This window comes from Vicia villosa, linkage group LG5 (genome assembly GCF_029867415.1).
Source record: "Vicia villosa cultivar HV-30 ecotype Madison, WI linkage group LG5, Vvil1.0, whole genome shotgun sequence".
Classification (NCBI taxonomy): domain Eukaryota; kingdom Viridiplantae; phylum Streptophyta; class Magnoliopsida; order Fabales; family Fabaceae; genus Vicia; species Vicia villosa.
The window spans coordinates 140,217,130-140,232,065 of NC_081184.1; positions in this window are offsets into that span (position 1 = coordinate 140,217,130).

Below are 14,936 nucleotides of genomic sequence, written 5' to 3' on the forward strand. Positions count from 1 at the left end.
AATTGTATTTAATTACAATTCCAATGAATAATTAATGCTACTTTTCCTATTATATCCTTAAATATTTATTATTCTCTCTCCTTTCAATTATATAAATTTATCTTCCATATGTCATTAATGAAGGATAATTTTGTAAAAACCTTCATAATTTCTCATTTTCACACAATAATTATTTTTTTTTAATCTGTGTGAAAAGTCTAAAACGACTTATAGTAAAAAACGGATAGAGTATTTGTTAAGAATGTACATTGAACTAGTGGTAAAGACTTAAGATAATAGTTAAAGGTTATCGGTTCGATTCCATATAAAAAACAATTTTGACTTTTTTGATATTATTAATTCAGAAATGTTTAAAAATGAAATTATAATTAAAAAATAATTTAGTATTTAAAAAATGAAAAATAAAAAATAAAAGTCAACATGGCAGTTCAGTCACGGTTTAAAAGTATGAAAAAAAATCGGTTTGAAAAAAATATTAAGATAAGGACTAATATGGTCCGGTTAAATTTTTTAAGAGATTAAATCGAGTCTTTTTTTAGGGACTCATTCGGATTGTGTAATTTCTGTGAGGGGCCAAAATGGATTTTCACTCTAAAACAAAATTATATTTATTTCCTTACAATTTAACTAATTTTTTTTCAATGTAATATTTTATCCCACCCTTGTTAAACATGGAGGATTTTAACGGAGGACAAAACTATTTGGAGGGATTTCTTGGAGTTTAAATATAAGGATTTGAAGCTTAAGGTGCAAGCGACGGTAGGAGAAGTGTACAAGAAGAATGATTCTAGTTGGTGGAGGGATGTGTTGTCAAATGACATAAAGGTGGATTTTAGTGAGGATGGTTTCTCGGCTTGTGTTGTGACTGAGTTAAAGGAGGGAAACCACATTTTATTTTGGTTTAGTTTATGGTTGGGTGATCAAACTCTTAGGAATAAATTCCCGGATCTGTTTGATATGTCAACCAATAAATTGGCCACTGTGAAGGTTGCGTTTCAGTGGGTGGACGGGGCTGTTCAGTGGCAGCTGCAGCGACTGTTCGGAACAGGCTTGGAGGAGGCTCTGCAGGCTGCTAGCGGTGCTGTCCTGCTGCAGTGGCAGCAGCTGCGCCTCTTGCTGGCAGCGGTTTCGCCGGCTATTTCCGGGCCGGATGTGTTTAGGTGGAGACTGAATGCAACAGGAGATTTTTCGGTAGCTTCCGTGTCAGCTTTGACAGCAGAATACAAGGAGCTAGCTTGGCCTGTTAATACCGTGGAGTCTTTGAAAGTTTTGTGGATAGTGTCGGTTCCTCTAAAATTCAAGATCTTTGCATGGAGACTTTTGGTTTCTAGACTCCCCTCAAAAGAGTTGTTGATTAGAAGAGGAGTAGTTTTCAATGCTACTAATATCTCTTGTGAATTTTGCAGGAATTTACCGGAAGGTTTGAATCACTTATTCTTCTCTTGCAATGTTTCTATGGAGATTTGGTGCTGGGTTTTCGTGTGGACGGGGATGAAATTGCCTTTCACCATTAATGACTTAATGGATTTTGAGAGTATCCAATCAAAGGTGAAAAGTGTGAACTCTAGATTGAAGATTAATGCCATTTGGATCGCGACTACATGGAGCTTATGGCATATGAGAAACGGTATGATTTTTGATAAGGTGCCTTATAGTTTCGATGCGGTGTTCTCCAAAGTTTTGTATTTATCTTGGAGTTGGTTAGCTAGTTGTAATCCTTTGAATTTTTCTAGCTTTTATGAGTGGTTCAAATCACCTATGGATTGTTTCATATCTTAGGTGTTTCTTTGTTGTAAGGGTTGCACCCCTAGTGCGATATCTTATATCAATTGTTTATTTAAAAAAAATGATGCATCTCTGTAAATTCGAAAATGTCCAGGATAAATTTGGAAATGCATCTTAGAAAATACCAAATACTATTTTTTGGTAAATTTTAGTTCGGAGAAGCATCCCTGAATAAATCAAAGGATAAATTTAGAGATGTCTCTCCAAAATCACCTTTTGTTCTTAAAAAATCAAACAACCTCACATTTCTTAAGGAAAAAAGTTTGGAGATCCATTTCCAAATTTTTGTCTGTTTAATTGTTGAGAGTCTCATACCAGACAATATATATCCTGAACATGTACTTATAAGTGAGGACAATTCTCACCCTACAAGCCGGTTTTGTAAAGATGAGTTAAACTCAGCCACATTTTTTAACATGGTATCAGAGCCTAAGTGAGGGCAATCCTCACCCTACAACGGTTTTGAAGGGATGAGTTAGAATCAACCCCATTTCTATCAGAACCTTTATATACTGATTCAAGGTTATCTATTTTTCTGAATGGATTTTTCAGTTCTTGCTTCTATTTGAATGAAGCTAAGGCAATGTGTATAACCATAAGGTCTATAATTGAACGTTTTTTCTAAATGTAGAATAGCAGAATTTGAAGGAAGGCCGAATAACAGAATTTGTAGCTTCTTTTTTAACAGAATTTTTAGTTCTTGTATTATGTGACGTGGAAGAATTGTTTCGTAAGATGAACAAAATTCTCTCTTGAAATTAATATCGTTAGAATATTTATTTATTAAAACAATTTGATGCTGCTGGAGTTTACATATCAAAATTCTGCTAATATTATGCCAAAATCAAAAACATTTCATTTCATTAAAAACAAAGAGATTACATCACATTACACAAACCAATTTATCATTTCATTACATGTGTTGCAACTAAGACACACAACTAACAGTAAAAACAACAATGACAAAATCACAAAATAACCCATGAATTTAATTTTCATCTTAACATTTCTTCAAGATCACACCAACATCTATTCCCTCTTTTTCTAAGACCGGATACATTTGTTTGTTGAGGTAAATGAGAATTTTGAGTCGGTCATTAGTGAAGAAGAAGAAAATTAACAAGAATGGGGTAAAAAGATGAAGAAGAAATTAGAAGGAATAGAAAAACAATGGAGAGAAGTCGTTGAATTGCAAAGGATAGAAGATAGCTGCTGGGTTTCACATCTGTTTTAGGGTTCCAATCTATTTATTTATGTTTTTTACTAATATTATATTGTTTTAATTTTAAAAAACATTAAAAATGTATCTGAAATAAATAAAATAATTGGGATTATTAAATAAAATGAGTTGGCGTGAGACACGTCAAGAGATTATGCTCCATGTCATCAAAAAGTATTCTTAGATTTGCAGAGGGTCAGGGACTAAAATCCTCAGAAAATCATCGTTAAGGGACCAAAATTCCGAATTTTAAAATAAGGGGACCAAAACTGAAAAAAGTGAATAATAAGGGGACCAAAACTGCAATTAAGCCTAAAAAAATATCTTAAACGAAAACGACAGAAATAAAGAACATATATTGTCAGAACCAGCTGTACAAAGTGTTAATTAGTTGTATATTTTATATTTAAATAGGATTAAACACTCATAAATAGGATTTGATTAGCTGAATAATGTGTATGTATTTATAGAAATTACTGGCCCTTAGTTATAGAATTGAAACAGGGCAGTGATGAGTATTTATTAGGAATTTCCTTTTCTAAATACATTGTATTATATTTAAGAGCACAGGCTGCTCCATCATAATAACAGAAAATTATCTCTGTCATGGCATCAGAGCTCCAAAATCCATAGGAGCCTGTTAAAAAATTGTGGCCTGCATTGCCATTGTTTCCGCTGTGCGGCCTGCATTGTCGATTTTATTTTACAGTCTATATTGCTGTTTTCCCAACAAAATTCAGAATGTCTGAACCAGTTAATACCCCTGCTGTCATACCCCAAAATTTGCCCGATCAGATCTATATCTTTTAATTCATCAAGGGTCAAAATTAAGAGTCATGGGGTTTGACATTCCTATTGTCGAACCCGCCCTCTTATAAAATATCCTGAGAAATAAATGGAGTGCGATTAACAGGTGTTTCAGGGGTTTCATCATTTGTTAATATTATTTTTCTTTTACTAACATTTGCATTTTTTTTTGGATTATTATTAGTATTTTTTTATTATTTCTAACTATTAGTATTTAATATTATTAATTTTATTATTAATATTAATATTAATATTAAGGGATATTATTACTAATATTATCTAGGATTAATATTATAGAATTTGTATATATTATTACTAACTATTATTATTCTTACTAATTTTAATTATTAGGAGTTTTTTCATTATTATTGTGTTATTTGGGCAATAGGCCCATTAAGAATAAAAAGAAAACCTAATTGGTGCAATATAAAAGAGGTGCATAATCCTATTTACCGGGGGGACCGAAAAAAAAAAAGAAGAAGAAGAAGAAAAGAAAAGTCTCCTCCAAAAAAAAGAACGATGCGTTGAAGTTTGCCGCACCGGATATGCGAAGCATCGTCTCCTTCAGATTTCATCACCAATGGATCCGTGATTCTTCATCATCAGCATCTCGTCTTCAAACCACCTGCAGAACAACCGTACCGGGCAACGACGATAGTGACACAGGCTTTGATTCCACACATTTATACAATTAAAATCGTATTTGAACATATATTCTGCATCAGGAAGAGGTTTAGAGTCTCTGTACACATTTAATTGAATTTTGGGTGCCATTTGAAGGATTTACCATTTTTATGGTTTATAAGCTTTGAATTAGGGAACCTTAATTAGAAGCAAAATTAGGAAAAACTAAGGGTGCCATCAGATTCGTAAGGCTGTTTGCAATCAATCTGGAATATTTTTATGCATTTTTTGTGAAGGATTTACAGGTTGGATGAAGGCATAGCTATGGCCATAGAGTGGAAAAAGCGTGGCTGAAACTTCTGAAAAAATAAAAAAAACTCACGAAGAAGACGCACTGTCTGTGCGCTTCCTCTTTTTAAATTTCAATTCATTCATCTGTTTTTATATATTATGAATTCAGGTCATTAGGCTGACACTAAACTGATTGCAGCGCGTGTGGTAATGGGGCAAAGCACGGAATCAAAGGGACCTGGGTTCGATCCCAACATCCCACATATATTTTTCTCATTTTCTTTGATAAAGCATGTTTCCAGATCCTGCGCGTAGCCTCTATGAACGCCCACTGTACGTCCTCACGTATCAGCCACAAGATCTCTTCTATTATTCAAATACTAAGGCACATGCTATGGACTCTCAGCTTGCCCACACATAACAAAAACCAGGTTTCTCTATATGTTTATTTATTATTATATATTATAATGTTTAAATATTTAGATTAATTAATAATTGATTATATTTGATTTATTCAGTTTATTTAAATTAGGATTAGATATTATAATTAAATTAGGATTAGGGTTATAATTAGGGGTTTAGGATTATTTATTCGATTATTTCGATTACTCGATTTAATTATTTTAATTACTTTTAACTATAAAAATCACAAAAACCCTAGAAAGGTTTATTCTCCATCAGGGTTTGCCCAATCCCATTGCCATTTGGTAAAGAACATTATTTCTTGAGTAATTCTCTCCTCTACCCGACTAAAGATATTAGTCGCATTAGACGAGAGATAAAAACAATAAATACATCAATCCCAATCCCCTTTAACAGATAAATGGCGGATGAATATCTATTTCATCCCGCCTTCGAATTGGTCGACTCTCTATGTCGTACTGATCAAATATCTGAATAAAGCAATAAAAAATACATAAAATTAAAATACATTTTAATTTGCTGCCCGCGACGATCAATCTATCGATCTGAGTAGCCAGCAATGCCCCTTAATCCGTTAGCTATACTGACCAAATCTATTGGTCACCGCATCTAACGGTGCCATATCAAATCAGGGTTGTACGCCCAAACACTTAAAACACCTCCAACCACAAACTAGAGATTTTCATCTCTTCGATACTGTGAAACTACGAAGGTAATTCAAAATACCTTTTCAAAACTGTGAAACGGTAATTCAGAATACCGTCAACACATTCATATCAAATTCAAAAGGCGTACAATCCTGTGCCTGAACTACGTTGACTCTGATCCTCCATAAGGAGGTACGTAGGCACTTGGTAACAAGGCGAGTCCCCCTCCCTAAAATCTCAATTCACTTCAAATCTCAATTTTGCCCTTTTCACTTCATTAGCTATTAACCTCTATAATTTTAGCCATAAACCTTTATTTTAAGATCAAACCTTAGGAAAGGGTTGAGGGTGCCTAACACCTTCCCTCGACCTGATTATAATAACTTACCCAGATTTCTAAACTGCGTAGGGTTTCCTATTCGCCCTTCAGAATAGGTGGCGACTCTAAAAGCTAAATTTTTAGGGCAGGTTGCCACAGCTGGCGACTCTGCTGGGGATTAGTGATAACAAAACTGTAAATTATTATGCTCCTAGGTTTTGGCAGGGTTTAGGTTTTGGCGAATCATTTTGGTTTTTGGCGAATTTTTAGGGTTTGGCTAATTTGCCAGGATTAGGGTTTATGGTTTTTTATAAATATTTAAATTGTATTTATTTATTTATTTATCTTCAATTTTATTTATTCACTACGATTTATTTATTTACTGCAATTCAGTTAAATATTTATTTATTTGAATGTGTTGTTTTATCGCTTTCTGGGATATATAAATTGCGTTAAACCTAAGCGTGGGGATTATAATAATGACCAGAGGGGAAATACATCGCCTACGAGTCTTATTATAATTCCACTCAGAGTGGGTTGAATATCCGGAAAGGTCTGATACGAGGCTCGACCTTGTTGAGGGCTGGACTTGGTATTTGGCTGATCTCTCTGGGAACCTACCCCTAAAACTCGAACCTCATGGATAATGAGTTGTTCTAAAATCCAAAGAGACAAAAAGTCTCGGCGGCTACGAACGACCCCATGAGACCTTCTAGAACATACCAATGGGAAGGGTAGGCACCCTAAGCCGTTACGTCGAACCTATGAACCTAGGGCTTATGTGCTTACATGCTTATTATATATGTGCAATTTATATACTGCGAATGCCTTGCATTCTAATTTTTGCAGGTATTCCTACGCGTTCCCTGGCCTACAGGGACTCTATTTCTAAGACCATGTGCTTCCCACGAAGGACACCTTCATTTATGCACGTTAATTGGCCTCTCGATGGCCATGAGACTAAGTGACTGTCATGAACAGTCACCCCGCGCCTGCATCTACGCACTCCCTAACCTGTAGGGAGTTTCCTTTTATATCTTTGTATTTTACAACTACGTGTCCTTCCCACGAAGGACATCTTCGTTTACACACGTCGATTGGCCTCTCGATGGCCATGAGACCGAATGAACGTCTTGAACGGTCACCCCGTACTTACATCTATGCAGTCCCTAGCCTGTAAGGATTCTATTTCTGAAATCGCATCCTTCTTACGAAGGACATCTTTGTTAGCATACGTTGATTGGCCTCTCGATGGCCATGAGATATAGTGACTGTCTCGAACGGTCACTCTATGCTTGCTCATGCGAACTCCCTAGCCTGTAGGGATTTTCTTTTATGTCTATGTGTTTTTACAATGACTTCGTCTTTCCCCTGAAGGACGTCCACATTAACGCACGTTGATTGGCCTCTCGATGGCCATGAGATCTAGTGACTGTCCTGAACGGTCACTCTGTGCTTGCTTCCGCGCACCTCCTAACTTGTAGGGTTTTGGATTTCCATCTATACATATTTCCATCTATACATATTCCATCCCTAGCCTGTAGGGATTTCTCTTCATCCAATATCGTCCTTATATAGGTTGTGTTCTGCATAGAGAACCTTCCCACGAGGGACAACTTCGTTGGTACACGTTGAACGGCCTCTCGATGGCCATGAGACTTGGTGACTGTCTTGAACGGTCACCAGTCGCTACCTTCTGCATACTCTCGAATCTAAGAGATTTCCCTTAGCGTGTCATAACATTTATCCTGCAAAGATTCCACGAGGGTCTAATGTCGCCTCTAAGGCTGTCCCTAGGATCATATGTCACACGTCTGCATTGCATACACGAAGATATAATACAAGGAGTCTCTCGCATACGCATGCATTTGCATTTTCATGCATTCATACATTTACATTTGCATTTCTATCTTCGCCCGCATCCACGCTTTCCGTGCTAGCCGATTTCCCGAGACTCATGGAGAAAAATCAAAGGATCATAAACTACGGAGAAAGGAGGATAAAACATCAAGAATTATCTTGGTCGTACTAAGAAAAAAGGGATGTCTTTCATCATGCCAGCCGCATGTCCATGCCTCGTCGTAACAGGATTGTAAATGCAACCAAGGTTATAGTCAAGCAAGGATTAGTTCAACAAAGAAGTTCCCTTATAGATACACTCAAGGGGTATCTAGTCATTAAGGGATATTATTACTAATATTATCTAGGATTAATATTATAGAATTTGTATATATTATTACTAACTATTATTATTCTTACTAATTTTAATTATTAGGAGTTTTTTCATTATTATTGTGTTATTTGGGCAATAGGCCCATTAAGAATAAAAAGAAAACCTAATTGGTGCAATATAAAAGAGGTGCATAATCCTATTTACCGGGGGGACCGAAAAAAAAAAGAAGAAGAAAAGAAAAGTCTCCTCCAAAAAAAAGAACGATGCGTTGAAGTTTGCCGCACCGGATATGCGAAGCATCGTCTCCTTCAGATTTCATCACCAATGGATCCGTGATTCTTCATCATCAGCATCTCGTCTTCAAACCACCTGCAGAACAACCGTACCGGGCAACGACGATAGTGACACAGGCTTTGATTCCACACATTTATACAATTAAAATCGTATTTGAACATATATTCTGCATCAGGAAGAGGTTTAGAGTCTCTGTACACATTTAATTGAATTTTGGGTGCCATTTGAAGGATTTACCATTTTTATGGTTTATAAGCTTTGAATTAGGGAACCTTAATTAGAAGCAAAATTAGGAAAAACTAAGGGTGCCATCAGATTCGTAAGGCTGTTTGCAATCAATCTGGAATATTTTTATGCATTTTTTGTGAAGGATTTGCAGGTTGGATGAAGGCATAGCTATGGCCATAGAGTGGAAAAAGCGTGGCTGAAACTTCTGAAAAAATAAAAAAAACTCACGAAGAAGACGCACTGTCTGTGCGCTTCCTCTTTTTAAATTTCAATTCATTCATCTGTTTTTATATATTATGAATTCAGGTCATTAGGCTGACACTAAACTGATTGCAGCGCGTGTGGTATTGGGGCAAAGCTCGGAATCAAAGGGACCTGGGTTCGATCCCAGCATCCCACATATATTTTTCTGATTTTCGTTGATAAAGCATGTTTCCAGATCCTGCGCGTAGCCTCTATGAACGCCCACTGTACGTCCTCACGTATCAGCCACAAGATCTCTTCTATTATTCAAATCTAACGTACCAGGACTAAGGCACATGCTATGGACTCTCAGCTTGCCCACACATAACAAAAACCAGGTTTCTCTATATGTTTATTTATTATTATATATTATAATGTTTAAATATTTAGATTAATTAATAATTGATTATATTTGATTTATTCAGTTTATTTAAATTAGGATTAGATATTATAATTAAATTAGGATTAGGGTTATAATTAGGGGTTTAGGATTATTTATTCGATTATTTCGATTACTCGATTTAATTATTTTAATTACTTTTAACTATAAAAATCACAAAAACCCTAGAAAGGTTTATTCTCCATCAGGGTTTGCCCAATCCCATTGCCATTTGGTAAAGAACATTATTTCTTGAGTAATTCTCTCCTCTACCCGACTAAAGCTATTAGTCGCATTAGACGAGAGATAAAAACAATAAATACATCAATCCCAATCCCCTTTAACAGATAAATGGCGGATGAATATCTATTTCATCCCGCCTTCGAATTGGTCGACTCTCTATGTCGTACTGATCAAATATCTGAATAAAGCAATAAAAAATACATAAAATTAAAATACATTTTAATTTGCTGCCCGCGACGATCAATCTATCGATCTGAGTAGCCAGCAATGCCCCTTAATCCGTTAGCTATACTGACCAAATCTATTGGTCACCGCATCTAACGGTGCCATATCAAATCAGGGTTGTACGCCCAAACACTTAAAACACCTCCAACCACAAACTAGAGATTTTCATCTCTTCGATACTGCGAAACTACGAAGGTAATTCAAAATACCTTTTCAAAACTGCGAAACGGTAATTCAGAATACCGTCAACACATTCATATCAAATTCAAAAGGCGTACAATCCTGTGCCTGAACTACGTTGACTCTGATCCTCCATAAGGAAGTACGTAGGCACTTGGTAACAAGGCGAGTCCCCCTCCCTAAAATCTCAATTCACTTCAAATCTCAATTTTGCCCTTTTCACTTCATTAGCTATTAACCTCTATAATTTTAGCCATAAACCTTTATTTTAAGATCAAACCTTAGGAAAGGGTTGAGGGTGCCTAACACCTTCCCTCGACCTGATTATAATAACTTACCCAGATTTCTAAACTGCGTAGGGTTTCCTATTCGCCCTTCAGAATAGGTGGCGACTCTAAAAGCTAAATTTTTAGGGCAGGTTGCCACAGCTGGCGACTCTGCTGGGGATTAGTGATAACAAAACTGTAAATTATTATGCTCCTAGGTTTTGGCAGGGTTTAGGTTTTGGCGAATCATTTTGGTTTTTGGCGAATTTTTAGGGTTTGGCTAATTTGCCAGGATTAGGGTTTATGGTTTTTTATAAATATTTAAATTGTATTTATTTATTTATTTATCTTCAATTTTATTTATTCACTACGATTTATTTATTTACTGCAATTCAGTTAAATATTTATTTATTTGAATGTGTTGTTTTATCGCTTTCTGGGATATATAAATTGCGTTAAACCTAAGCGTGGGGATTATAATAATGACCAGAGGGGAAATACATCGCCTACGAGTCTTATTATAATTCCACTCAGAGTGGGTTGAATATCCGGAAAGGTCTGATACGAGGCTCGACCTTGTTGAGGGCTGGACTTGGTATTTGGCTGATCTCTCTGGGAACCTACCCCTAAAACTCGAACCTCATGGATAAATGAGTTGTTCTAAAATCCAAAGAGACAAAAAGTCTCGGCGGCTACGAACGACCCCATGAGACCTTCTAGAACATACCAATGGGAAGGGTAGGCACCCTAAGCCGTTACGTCGAACCTATGAACCTAGGGCTTATGTGCTTACATGCTTATTATATATGTGCAATTTATATACTGCGAATGCCTTGCATTCTAATTTTTGCAGGTATTCCTACGCGTTCCCTGGCCTACAGGGACTCTATTTCTAAGACCATGTGCTTCCAACGAAGGACACCTTCATTTATGCACGTTAATTGGCCTCTCGATGGCCATGAGACTAAGTGACTGTCATGAACAGTCACCCCGCGCCTGCATCTACGCACTCCCTAACCTGTAGGGAGTTTCCTTTTATATCTTTGTATTTTACAACTACGTGTCCTTCCCACGAAGGACATCTTCGTTTACACACGTCGATTGGCCTCTCGATGGCCATGAGACCGAATGAACGTCTTGAACGGTCACCCCGTACTTACATCTATGCAGTCCCTAGCCTGTAAGGATTATATTTCTGAAATCGCATCCTTCATACGAAGGACATCTTTGTTAGCATACGTTGATTAGCCTCTCGATGGCCATGAGATATAGTGACTGTCTCGAACGGTCACTCTATGCTTGCTCATGCGAACTCCCTAGCCTGTAGGGATTTTCTTTTATGTCTATGTGTTTTTACAATGACTTCGTCTTTCCCCTGAAGGACGTCCACATTAACGCACGTTGATTGGCCTCTCGATGGCCATGAGATCTAGTGACTGTCCTGAACGGTCACTCTGTGCTTGCTTCCGCGCACCTCCTAACTTGTAGGGTTTTGGATTTCCATCTATACATATTTCCATCTATACATATTCCATCCCTAGCCTGTAGGGATTTCTCTTCATCCAATATCGTCCTTATATAGGTTGTGTTCTGCATAGAGAACCTTCCCACGAGGGACAACTTCGTTGGTACACGTTGAACGGCCTCTCGATGGCCATGAGACTTGGTGACTGTCTTGAACGGTCACCAGTCGCTACCTTCTGCATACTCTCGAATCTAAGAGATTTCCCTTAGCGTGTCATAACATTTATCCTGCAAAGATTCCACGAGGGTCTAATGTCGCCTCTAAGGCTGTCCCTAGGATCATATGTCACACGTCTGCATTGCATACACGAAGATATAATACAAGGAGTCTCTCGCATACGCATGAATTTGCATTTTCATGCATTCATACATTTACATTTGCATTTCTATCTTCGCCCGCATCCACGCTTTCCGTGCTAACCGATTTCCCGAGACTCATGGAGAAAAATCAAAGGATCATAAACTACGGAGAAAGGAGGATAAAACATCAAGAATTATCTTGGTCGTACTAAGAAAAAAGGGATGTCTTTCATCATGCCAGCCGCATGTCCATGCCTCGTCGTAACAGGATTGTAAATGCAACCAAGGTTATAGTCAAGCAAGGATTAGTTCAACAAAGAAGTTCTCTTATAGATACACTCAAGGGGTATCTAGTCATTAAGGGATATTATTACTAATATTATCTAGGATTAATATTATAGAATTTGTATATATTATTACTAACTATTATTATTCTTACTAATTTTAATTATTAGGAGTTTTTTCATTATTATTGTGTTATTTGGGCAATAGGCCCATTAAGAATAAAAAGAAAACCTAATTGGTGCAATATAAAAGAGGTGCATAATCCTATTTACCGGGGGGGACCGAAAAAAAAAAAAAGAAGAAGAAGAAAAGAAAAGTCTCCTCCAAAAAAAAGAACGATGCGTTGAAGTTTGCCGCACCGGATATGCGAAGCATCGTCTCCTTCAGATTTCATCACCAATGGATCCGTGATTCTTCATCATCAGCATCTCGTCTTCAAACCACCTGCAGAACAACCGTACCGGGCAACGACGATAGTGACACAGGCTTTGATTCCACACATTTATACAATTAAAATCGTATTTGAACATATATTCTGCATCAGGAAGAGGTTTAGAGTCTCTGTACACATTTAATTGAATTTTGGGTGCCATTTGAAGGATTTACCATTTTTATGGTTTATAAGCTTTGAATTAGGGAACCTTAGTTAGAAGCAAAATTAGGAAAAACTAAGGGTGCCATCAGATTCGTAAGGCTGTTTGCAATCAATCTGGAATATTTTTATGCATTTTTTGTGAAGGATTTGCAGGTTGGATGAAGGCATAGCTATGGCCATAGAGTGGAAAAAGCGTGGCTGAAACTTCTGAAAAAATAAAAAAAACTCACGAAGAAGACGCACTGTCTGTGCGCTTCCTCTTTTTAAATTTCAATTCATTCATCTGTTTTTATATATTATGAATTCAGGTCATTAGGCTGACACTAAACTGATTGCAGCGCGTGTGGTATTGGGGCAAAGCTCGGAATCAAAGGGACCTGGGTTCGATCCCAACATCCCACATATATTTTTCTGATTTTCTTTGATAAAGCATGTTTCCAGATCCTGCGCGTAGCCTCTATGAACGCCCACTGTACGTCCTCACGTATCAGCCACAAGATCTCTTCTATTATTCAAATCTAACGTACCAGGACTAAGGCACATGCTATGGACTCTCAGCTTGCCCACACATAACAAAAACCAGGTTTCTCTATATGTTTATTTATTATTATATATTATAATGTTTAAATATTTAGATTAATTAATAATTGATTATATTTGATTTATTCAGTTTATTTAAATTAGGATTAGATATTATAATTAAATTAGGATTAGGGTTATAATTAGGGGTTTAGGATTATTTATTCGATTATTTCGATTACTCGATTTAATTATTTTAATTACTTTTAACTATAAAAATCACAAAAACCCTAGAAAGGTTTATTCTCCATTAGGGTTTGCCCAATCCCATTGCCATTTGGTAAAGAACATTATTTCTTGAGTAATTCTCTCCTCTACCCGACTAAAGCTATTAGTCGCATTAGACGAGAGATAAAAACAATAAATACATCAATCCCAATCCCCTTTAACAGATAAATGGCGGATGAATATCTATTTCATCCCGCCTTCGAATTGGTCGACTCTCTATGTCGTACTGATCAAATATCTGAATAAAGCAATAAAAAATACATAAAATTAAAATACATTTTAATTTGCTGCCCGCGACGATCAATCTATCGATCTGAGTAGCCAGCAATGCCCCTTAATCCGTTAGCTATACTGACCAAATCTATTGGTCACCGCATCTAACGGTGCCATATCAAATCAGGGTTGTACGCCCAAACACTTAAAACACCTCCAACCACAAACTAGAGATTTTCATCTCTTCGATACTGCGAAACTACGAAGGTAATTCAAAATACCTTTTCAAAACTGCGAAACGGTAATTCAGAATACCGTCAACACATTCATATCAAATTCAAAAGGCGTACAATCCTGTGCCCGAACTACGTTGACTCTGATCCTCCATAAGGAGGTACGTAGGCACTTGGTAACAAGGCGAGTCCCCCTCCCTAAAATCTCAATTCACTTCAAATCTCAATTTTGCCCTTTTCACTTCATTAGCTATTAACCTCTATAATTTTAGCCATAAACCTTTATTTTAAGATCAAACCTTAGGAAAGGGTTGAGGGTGCCTAACACCTTCCCTCGACCTGATTATAATAACTTACCCAGATTTCTAAACTGCGTAGGGTTTCCTATTCGCCCTTCAGAATAGGTGGCGACTCTAAAAGCTAAATTTTTAGGGCAGGTTGCCACAGCTGGCGACTCTGCTGGGGATTAGTAATAACAAAACTGTAAATTATTATGCTCCTAGGTTTTGGCAGGGTTTAGGTTTTGGCGAATCATTTTGGTTTTTGGCGAATTTTTAGGGTTTGGCTAATTTGCCAGGATTAGGGTTTATGGTTTTTTATAAATATTTAAATTGTATTTATTTATTTATTTAT